Source organism: Strix uralensis, chromosome 3 (assembly GCF_047716275.1).
Source record: "Strix uralensis isolate ZFMK-TIS-50842 chromosome 3, bStrUra1, whole genome shotgun sequence".
NCBI classification, from domain to species: domain Eukaryota; kingdom Metazoa; phylum Chordata; class Aves; order Strigiformes; family Strigidae; genus Strix; species Strix uralensis.
The window spans coordinates 123,660,800-123,668,828 of NC_133974.1; the positions used below are offsets into that span (position 1 = coordinate 123,660,800).

An 8,029-nucleotide genomic window follows, 5' to 3' on the forward strand; every position below is an offset into this window, starting at 1 on the left:
AACTGTGGGCACTGAAGATGCAAAATACTTTAAATACCATTTTATGTGCTGCACATGCAACATTAAATAGCTACAGCTCTAGCTTTTCCCAAGAACATGAAAAATGGTATTATTAATCCCACTCTTCATCCCATGATGAGTACATTTTAAACTTACCCCAGGCTAGTTGAAGATCCTTCAGCACTGGTGGTTGCCAGAGTTGGGAATTAGCACTGTGCAAGAAAGGAGAGAGAGAGGAGAGCAATGGTGGCTTGACATTTCCCAGGATGGGACGGTCACATGCTAATCACTGATCTGAAACGCAAGCATAACAAATACCTTCTAATTATGTAATCTTCGGGTCACATCCTCGCATCCCCATGCAAAAATCAGGACTGTGCACTTGGAAGATGATACCGGGTTTTTTTCCTTTTTAATTAGAATTGCACACTGCTGTGAAGGGAGGGTGAGAAGCTTTGTGAAGTGACAGGCAGAGGGGGGCCATGTGGTGAGAGCCGGATGCTGATGTGGTCTCTGCTACTTTGCCGAGCTTGGAGGCTCTTAAGTACCTGGTGTAGCACCTGCAGCTGGGGAAAGGGAGACAGGAGCAGCTTCTCCCCGCTTTCTCTGACACCCTTAGTCTCCTACAGTGGGATGCGAGGGCCAAGAGGGTTCCCCTTCTTTCATTCAGGGGCAAAGAGCAAGGCTGTCAAAGTAGCCAGGGCAGGGGAACAGCAACCACCAGCACTTGAGTATTTTCTGTTGCTTGTTAGATCATCAAAAATTTACTTTGAGTAAAAATAAATAAGGGCTTGGAAGGCGGTGGGAGAGTGGGAGGCAGCAGCCCTTCATGCCTGCTCCATTTCTTCACTAAAGTCCTGCAGGGCTTTTTGCTCTGAAGGGTGTCAAGAAAGCACGAGGAGAATGCAGGTAACCCAAAGCCAGGGGTGTCAGGAAAAGGCTTGAGCCAGTCCAGGGAGTTACTTGAAGCCTAAGAGCAGGGAGACATAAAGGAGGAGGAACAGTAACAAAAGGCAGACTAATTTCTCCCTGAAAGACAAAGATCTGCTTCACAGATACCCTTCAGGCAGAAAACCTGAAATGTAAAACCACACAGCCTATATCAGTATGATTGCTGTGCAGCCCAGATAAAGGTGGTGATGGGGAGTCCTAGCAAAGGAGCTGAAAGAAGAGGCTCGTAGATTAACAGAAGCTCTGTGGAAGATGCTGCTACCTCTGAAGTCAAGGACTAGGGACAGAGGAGCTGGCTATTTCAGGAGCAAAACACAACATTGAACAAAATAAAATTATAATTCTGAAGGAGTTTGATGGAAAGTGTATTTTTTATGGGTCAAAGATACCTGTGAATTCAACAAACAGCTCAAGCTAGGAAAGACTTTTTTTTAATAAATAAAAAGAAAAACATTTAGCTTCACAAATCTATGAACAAAACATTTCAAATAGAGATTTTCCTACAGGCAGCTTTAAGAAAAAGGGCTGAAAGGCGTTATATTGCCAAATGATCCATGAGCTGCTTTATTTCAGATGGCTCAGTATGTTTCAGTCTGCTGATAATGTGCTGTTTTTTCATTTTGCTAATAAACCACAGGGACCAAGTTTTTTCCGATTCCTAGCAAAAGGAGCGGAGTACTTGAAGGTCCGTGCGAAGGAACAGCATTTGTACACTGTGTCTGCAAATGGAGGCAAGGACAGGTATTTACTAAAATTCCGTTAAATATCTGGCAAGCAAAGATTCAACACACATTTTTTCCTCACAGCACTGGTATGTTGGAAGGTTTTTTTTAAACAAGAAAGCAGTTTTTCTGTTTTGTAAAGCGATTCATAGTACAGAGACCTTTGATGACCAAATGCAAACAAAAACAGAAATAGGTTTTTCATTGCATTAGACTTTCTGACAGGACAGTGGCAGCGATCAGACCCCCCTATGCACTCTCCCATCCACTTCCCTTCCCCAAGAAAAGCAGCTTTGGGTCATGGCAGAGGTCTGTCCTTGAGTAGTCCAGTACCAGAGCCTGGGGGGTTATGGACTTGACCTGTGAGGAATAACTACCATGTTACATCTTCACTTGCTCTCTGCCCTGACCCCACTGTGCAACACCTGGCTTAGGATAAACATGATCATATGAGCACTGTGTTTGCAAAAGCTTCTGTGGGTGGCCAGGTTTGTTTTCTGAGGAAAGTTACAAAAGTTGCACATAAATTAGGCTTCATTTGTTGATGACAGGTTTTTTTTGAAACTCAGGGAGAAAGACATTCTTAAGGCAAGTTAAAATAAAAAAAAAAGAATTCTAGTCATCAACTGCTCCACTTATAAATTCACCTTATCCAACTTCATTTCTTTAAGGTTTTCACTTAGGAGACTTCAGCTGATCAGTCTGAAAAGAAAAATAACATAATTTTGTTTACTATTGACATGCATCCTCAGGGGTTAATTTTAATAAATGTATGAAGAAATCAATGCCTGTTGAAAACTGGTTACAGCTGTTGAGGCCAGAATGCAATCAGAGAGCTGCCTTTAACCCCTGCTACTGTCCATGCCAAATACCTGCATTTTCAACTTCTGTTTCAGTCCCACTGTTGCTGAGCCATGAAATGTGACATTCCATTTTCATCTATACAGTCTCCTTCACCTTCCATCCTGTAATGACATAAATCCAGCTTACTGAGAATACAGTTTGTGGCAGCACGGAGATGTGTGCACTACCCAGATAAGCAAATTACCAGGAATGAGAACCTTCCCAGTGTAGTGTAAGTACCTGCCTTAACTTTCTCCCACATTGTAGACTGTAAAAGTTTTGACCTATAATAAAGCACACAGGCTCGACAGCCAAGGAATATATTCCTTTTTTTGCAAAACTGTATTTATACTAACGTCCTCCCAGCATGTAGCCTCTACAGGAAAAAATTCATAGTCCCAGTCAGGATTTGAAGTTAGCAGGAATTAAATCCTTATGAAGTTTATCCTGACTTTCATTAGGGGCATCTTAAAGATGGGTAAGTGTATGCAGACAGTTATTGTGTAATCTTCTTGCTGTAAAAATCCATCATCTCTTACCCTTTCCCCATCCTACTGTGTGCTGTTATGACAAAGTGCAAGGATTTACAGTCTCCTGTGGGGAAAAAAAAGTAACTGCCATGGGAATTCAGTCCTCATAAACCACATATTTCTGCTGATCTTTGAAAGCTCTGGTTAAGCTCATCATTATACCTGAAAACTGCTAAAAAGAAATGTCTATGCATCAGCATCCCTTGTGAATGAGGGGAAAATAACTTTTAAAATCAATTACTGGAGTTTTGTTTCCCTTAAAAAATGAAGCCACCTAGCAGTCACAGCAAGTTGCTATGGTGCTGCCTATTTATGTTCTCTCATGAAAGCAGCAGTGATATGGTGAACTGCCACCTATCTCATGTGAGTAGGTGGAAACTAGCAATCCTGAAACTTGGCAAAATAGCCTGCATTGAGCTGTCAGGGAGTGGTGCGTATTAACAGTCACAAAGCAGTGTCAAGAAGTCTTAATTCTGTGGTGAAAACAGCAGTGGCTGGCAAAGATAGGATTCTCTGCTGCCAAGGGATTACCTACATCAGCATTTTAGTTAGTTGAAATCACAAGTTCAAACCAGAAACACCTGGGTTTCTCTACAAATCAGCTACTAGTGACAAGCACTGTGCTGGCCCCTTTGCGATGGGCTATGCTTTCACAGGAGAGTAGAGGCATCACCCCAAAATTTGTGAGAGAAAATGCCTGTAAAGCTACATATGTGATCTACTGCTGAATGCCCTCACTGAAGTGATGAGTACTCACAGGTTTAGACTCCATGCAGAATTCACATCTGTCATTTCATATGACAGTAAAAAGACAGAAGCTCTGTAGCAGATTTCAACATGCCAGTGTGAAAGAGGCATAACTTAATCTGTTCTAAAGCATTGAAATAAATGTCTTTAATTTTTCCCCAAATATTTGGGCTTGTCATAGGGGTTCCCATTTTGTATCCAGGTACATTCTGTAACACACATTTCATTTGGTGTACGATCATTTAAAAATAGAATTGGTCATCATTCTAGTACTATTGTGGCTATTGTTTTTGGTCAGCAGGGCAAGACAGAGCTTTTTTTTCTGATGAAAGACCACATATTAACAATCATACATTTTAGATTTATTTCAGACACTGGACTGGGGAGGCACTTAAAGAAAAAATAAACCTAAATCAAACCTAGCAAATTTGACAGAGAAGTCATTTAAGGAGAATAAACATGACTTTTCTCATGTCATTTTTTACAGTTAATTTTCTCATTAAATCTGCTTTGTGGATTATGAAGTGGATATTGACTTCTTGTTTTAGGAAAAGACAGTATCTTAGCAATTCAAAACACACACCCTTATTCAAAAGAAATTAACTCAGCTGATGTTTATACGAGTGGCACTAAAATATTTTATTCTGAGTGATGAAAATAAACGTTCACATTTTCCTATCTCTCTGAAATTTGTACTTTACCTCGAAAAATAAGCAAACTTTGCAAAGTATTAGCACAAATCAGCGCTGTATTTCTGCATGCATCTATAGGCAGACAGCTTGAAACAGCTCTGAAAGAGGTCTGAACTGTTCTGTTTCTCTGAACTCTGCCTGAGCCCAGAGACCTGGTAACAAAAAGTGGATGGGTGGAATAACCATCTTGAAAACTTCCGACTGGGAATGAATCATAGACTTTTAACTGATGTCATGGAAAGCATACAACTGGGATCAGCAATCTCAAAAACCCACTGCAAGTTTCACTGGTAGCAAAAGAAACCTACTGTGGTGGTGCAATTCTTTACCACACCACCCCCCCCGCTTTGTTGAGCTGCTTGGTGCTAGGTGCGATTCCACCCACATCCCCCGAGCCAAACACCAATCTGTGGAGATAAGGACTGACAATGTTAACGAGCCTGGCTCCTGCCCCTCCCGATTGCTCGGAAACAGCTATAACGGCCCATCAACTCCTAAGGGCCTGGCACACCTGTGCCTGGGATGTGGTTAAATGGGAACAATAACAGAGTCGCACATTAATGAAATTCTTTTGTAACTACTGGAAGGCACCAGAAGGTATTTGACAAAAGTCAATTATCTTGGACCCTATAAATTGCGACCACCAGGGAGACCCTTTGAGCTCCTGGATTGCAGGGGGCCTGTGACCAGCATCTCCCCTGAGCTGGGATGCCTCTCAGGTACCAAAACCCTTAAGGTGTTGTCTGCTCCAGATGGAAGGCCAGGGTGAAGTCCCCGGCTCGAGTCTCAATTATCGCCCGTTGAGGAATGCCAAGGCATTGGGAGTATTTGCTCTAAACTCGAGAGGGAAATTTTCTTTGAGCTAGCTTCTCTTTACTGGTGTGTGTGTGTGTACGTACCCTTGTTTCTGTGTGTGTATGTCTGTTCTGTGTTCATTCTACTGAATCCAAACACCTTTGTTTCTGTATGTTTGTGCATTTTGTTATGTGGATGCATATATATAGGTACTGTTAAGTAAGTTAATGTGAATCTTGTCATTTTAGAATCTGAATAAGTTGCTTTTCTTTCTTTTAGTATTTCTGAATTATTTTATAATAATAAATTGCTGTTAGTTATTAATAAACCTAGATTTCTTATTAAATATTACCGTGTCAATACTTTCATCTGTGACACCTACTCCTATGCTGGGTTAATTTTATTTGGACTTTACAGCCTATGAAATCAAAACTAACAGAAAAGACTACACAACTCTTCCACTTCAAACATACTTGTTTTCACTTAACAGTCCAATGTACTTTGCTCCATTTGGAAATGTGTAGGTTCCAGCCCCATGAAACATGTTGTCTCTGAACTCACCTTCATAAACTGCCCCAGAAGGATGTTCTAGCCTTCCAGTTCCATTCATCTGCATTTAATGAGAGATGAAGGATAAAGAAAATGGTTAATGTTTATGCTTACAGTGTTATCTCCTTTTATTACAATATCCTTTCAGATTGCTGCCTTTGGGTCTGCTATCATATTCAGATATGATAATAGAAAGAAAAGTGACTATTCTTTCAGATCTAGACAGGTTCTACAGGTTCCTGCTTCTACAAGGGTTTCAGGTGAGAGTTTAGAACATTTGGCTAGCCAGTGTCCAATAAACCCCTCCTCTGCTGGTAGTCTCACACAATTTTAACAATCTCTGCAGCACAGAACTGCTGTCCCCAGCCCTGCAAATAACTCATCTACCCTGACAGCCTGAGGGGTTAATTAAATTTTCTGGAATGTCTTTCTGTGGAACAAGGCAGAGCAAGTCTTTCATTTGTTCAGCCTAGTCCACTAAGCCATGCCTGGGGATTTAAATCTGTGCTATAAAGCACTTCTGTGCCATAATCTTAATACTTATCATTGTACCAATATTTTTGTAAGAGACTGAAAAAAAGGCCAGACTAGACCTAATAAACCCACAACATGCTGTTTCCTAATTGCAGACCCATATTTGTCTCATTTCAGGGACTGTCTCCTCTCCAGCATCAACAACTTTCCTATACTTACTAATTCATTCCTGAGGAACTCAGTAACCAAAGGCAGCCAAACAATGGTGTATCTGTCAATGGCCAGAGCTCCCCTGTTTCATTTTGGGATGGGTGTGTGGCATATATACATGTGCAGGAGGGCCATGCTCAGCCCACTATGCATGCACATCCCAGCCATACAGGGCTCTCACAGCAACTGGGCTGTGCTGGGCACCACCAGCTCCACAGTGCCTGGGTGTTTCACCAGGGCCTGCCTACCAGCAATGACCAGTGTGTTTGCAGGAGCCTCAGAAGGCAGCAGGACATCTGAAGACCCCAAGTGTCTGAAGTCTTCAGACTGGGCTGTGACAAGATTCCCAGGTGGAAAAAGAGCCTGCAGCATTGGTCTGATCCTTCTCAGGTTATGATTTTCCTTTCTGTGTCTTTTTAAGGGTGGATATAGTGAGACATGCTCCATTCCAAACCCAGAGAAAGTTAAAATGAAGGAATACTTAAAATTACTGTGTCATTTTTTCAGCTGCTGAGATACGTAGTTCCATTGGCGCCAGTATGGACTCACAACTATTCCTCTTGAGCACACCCTCAGGTGTCCTTCTGCACTCTCCCTCTAGAAAATGAGAGTGGTGGAAGGTAGGTTTTTTCACTTCAAGACAGAGAGCATCTGAGAGACAAATCCTATGAGATCATGCAATGCATTTCTTTTAGTGCACAGAGACACTTCCCCTAGAGCTGACTCTCCATCTCCTGTGGACAGACTGCTCCCAGAGACGGACCCTTGGAGCACGCAAGCCCTGCTGGAGCAGGTGTCTTTGGGTGCCACTCACAGAGTGCAAGCCAGTAGCAGTCGCATTACTCCTTCTTCCACCACCACTGAGCCCCACTGTGGGGGTGGTGGGGAGCTGGCGTGGGGCAGAGCAGACCCCAGTGTTGGTGGCTGTGGCTGTCTGCAGGAGGACCCAGAGGAAACACCCCTACAGCAGCTTCTGTGTGTCTGTGGGAGGTTCTTACACAGCTAAAACAGTGTGTTACCTGGGTAATAATCTATTTTTGCTGTTAAAATTTTTTGCTTTAAACTCCAACCTGTCACAAGTTGCCCAGAGGGGTTGCAGAGTCTCCATCCATGGAGATATTCAAGACCTCCCGATGGGATGTGGTCCAGGGCAGCCATCATGGGTGACCCTGCATGTGCAAGGGACTGGCAATCTCCAGAGGGGCCTCTCCATCTCAGCTGCATAGCTTCAGGGTCACTTGTTGTTTATGTAATCCTCACCCTGAAACTGGTATAAATTTCCTCTGTTTTAATCCCACTCAATTTCTCAAAAGGAATTAGTACCTACCAAGATTTTCTTGCCATACATGTGTAAAGACAAGTTGGGAATATGAAAGACACTTTTAAAACCACAGCATCTGTTGAGAAAGAAACAACTGGTGTCACTGTTACAGCTGTTGGCTGAAATTCAATTATATGTATCTTCAAATACACAGCAGCTTGAAACCACACATATTTATTAGTGTGCTGCTTGAGT

At 42.4% G+C, this 8,029-nt stretch overlaps 1 protein-coding gene across 3 annotated transcripts in view; it reads right to left on the reverse strand.

Moving 5' to 3' along the window:
* ARHGEF33 (Rho guanine nucleotide exchange factor 33) overlaps positions 1-336 on the reverse strand; it is a 35,907-nt gene extending 35,571 nt beyond the window's left edge. For 2 of the 3 annotated variants that reach the window (XM_074864217.1, XM_074864214.1), the window contains exon 1: positions 157-286. The gene's annotated coding sequence lies outside the window, so the exon portion shown is untranslated. Of the gene's footprint in view, positions 1-156; positions 287-318 lie in introns of those variants that run through there. The other variant, XM_074864215.1, reaches the window with a different exon arrangement.
* Between the last annotated feature and the right edge of the window lie 7,693 nt (positions 337-8,029).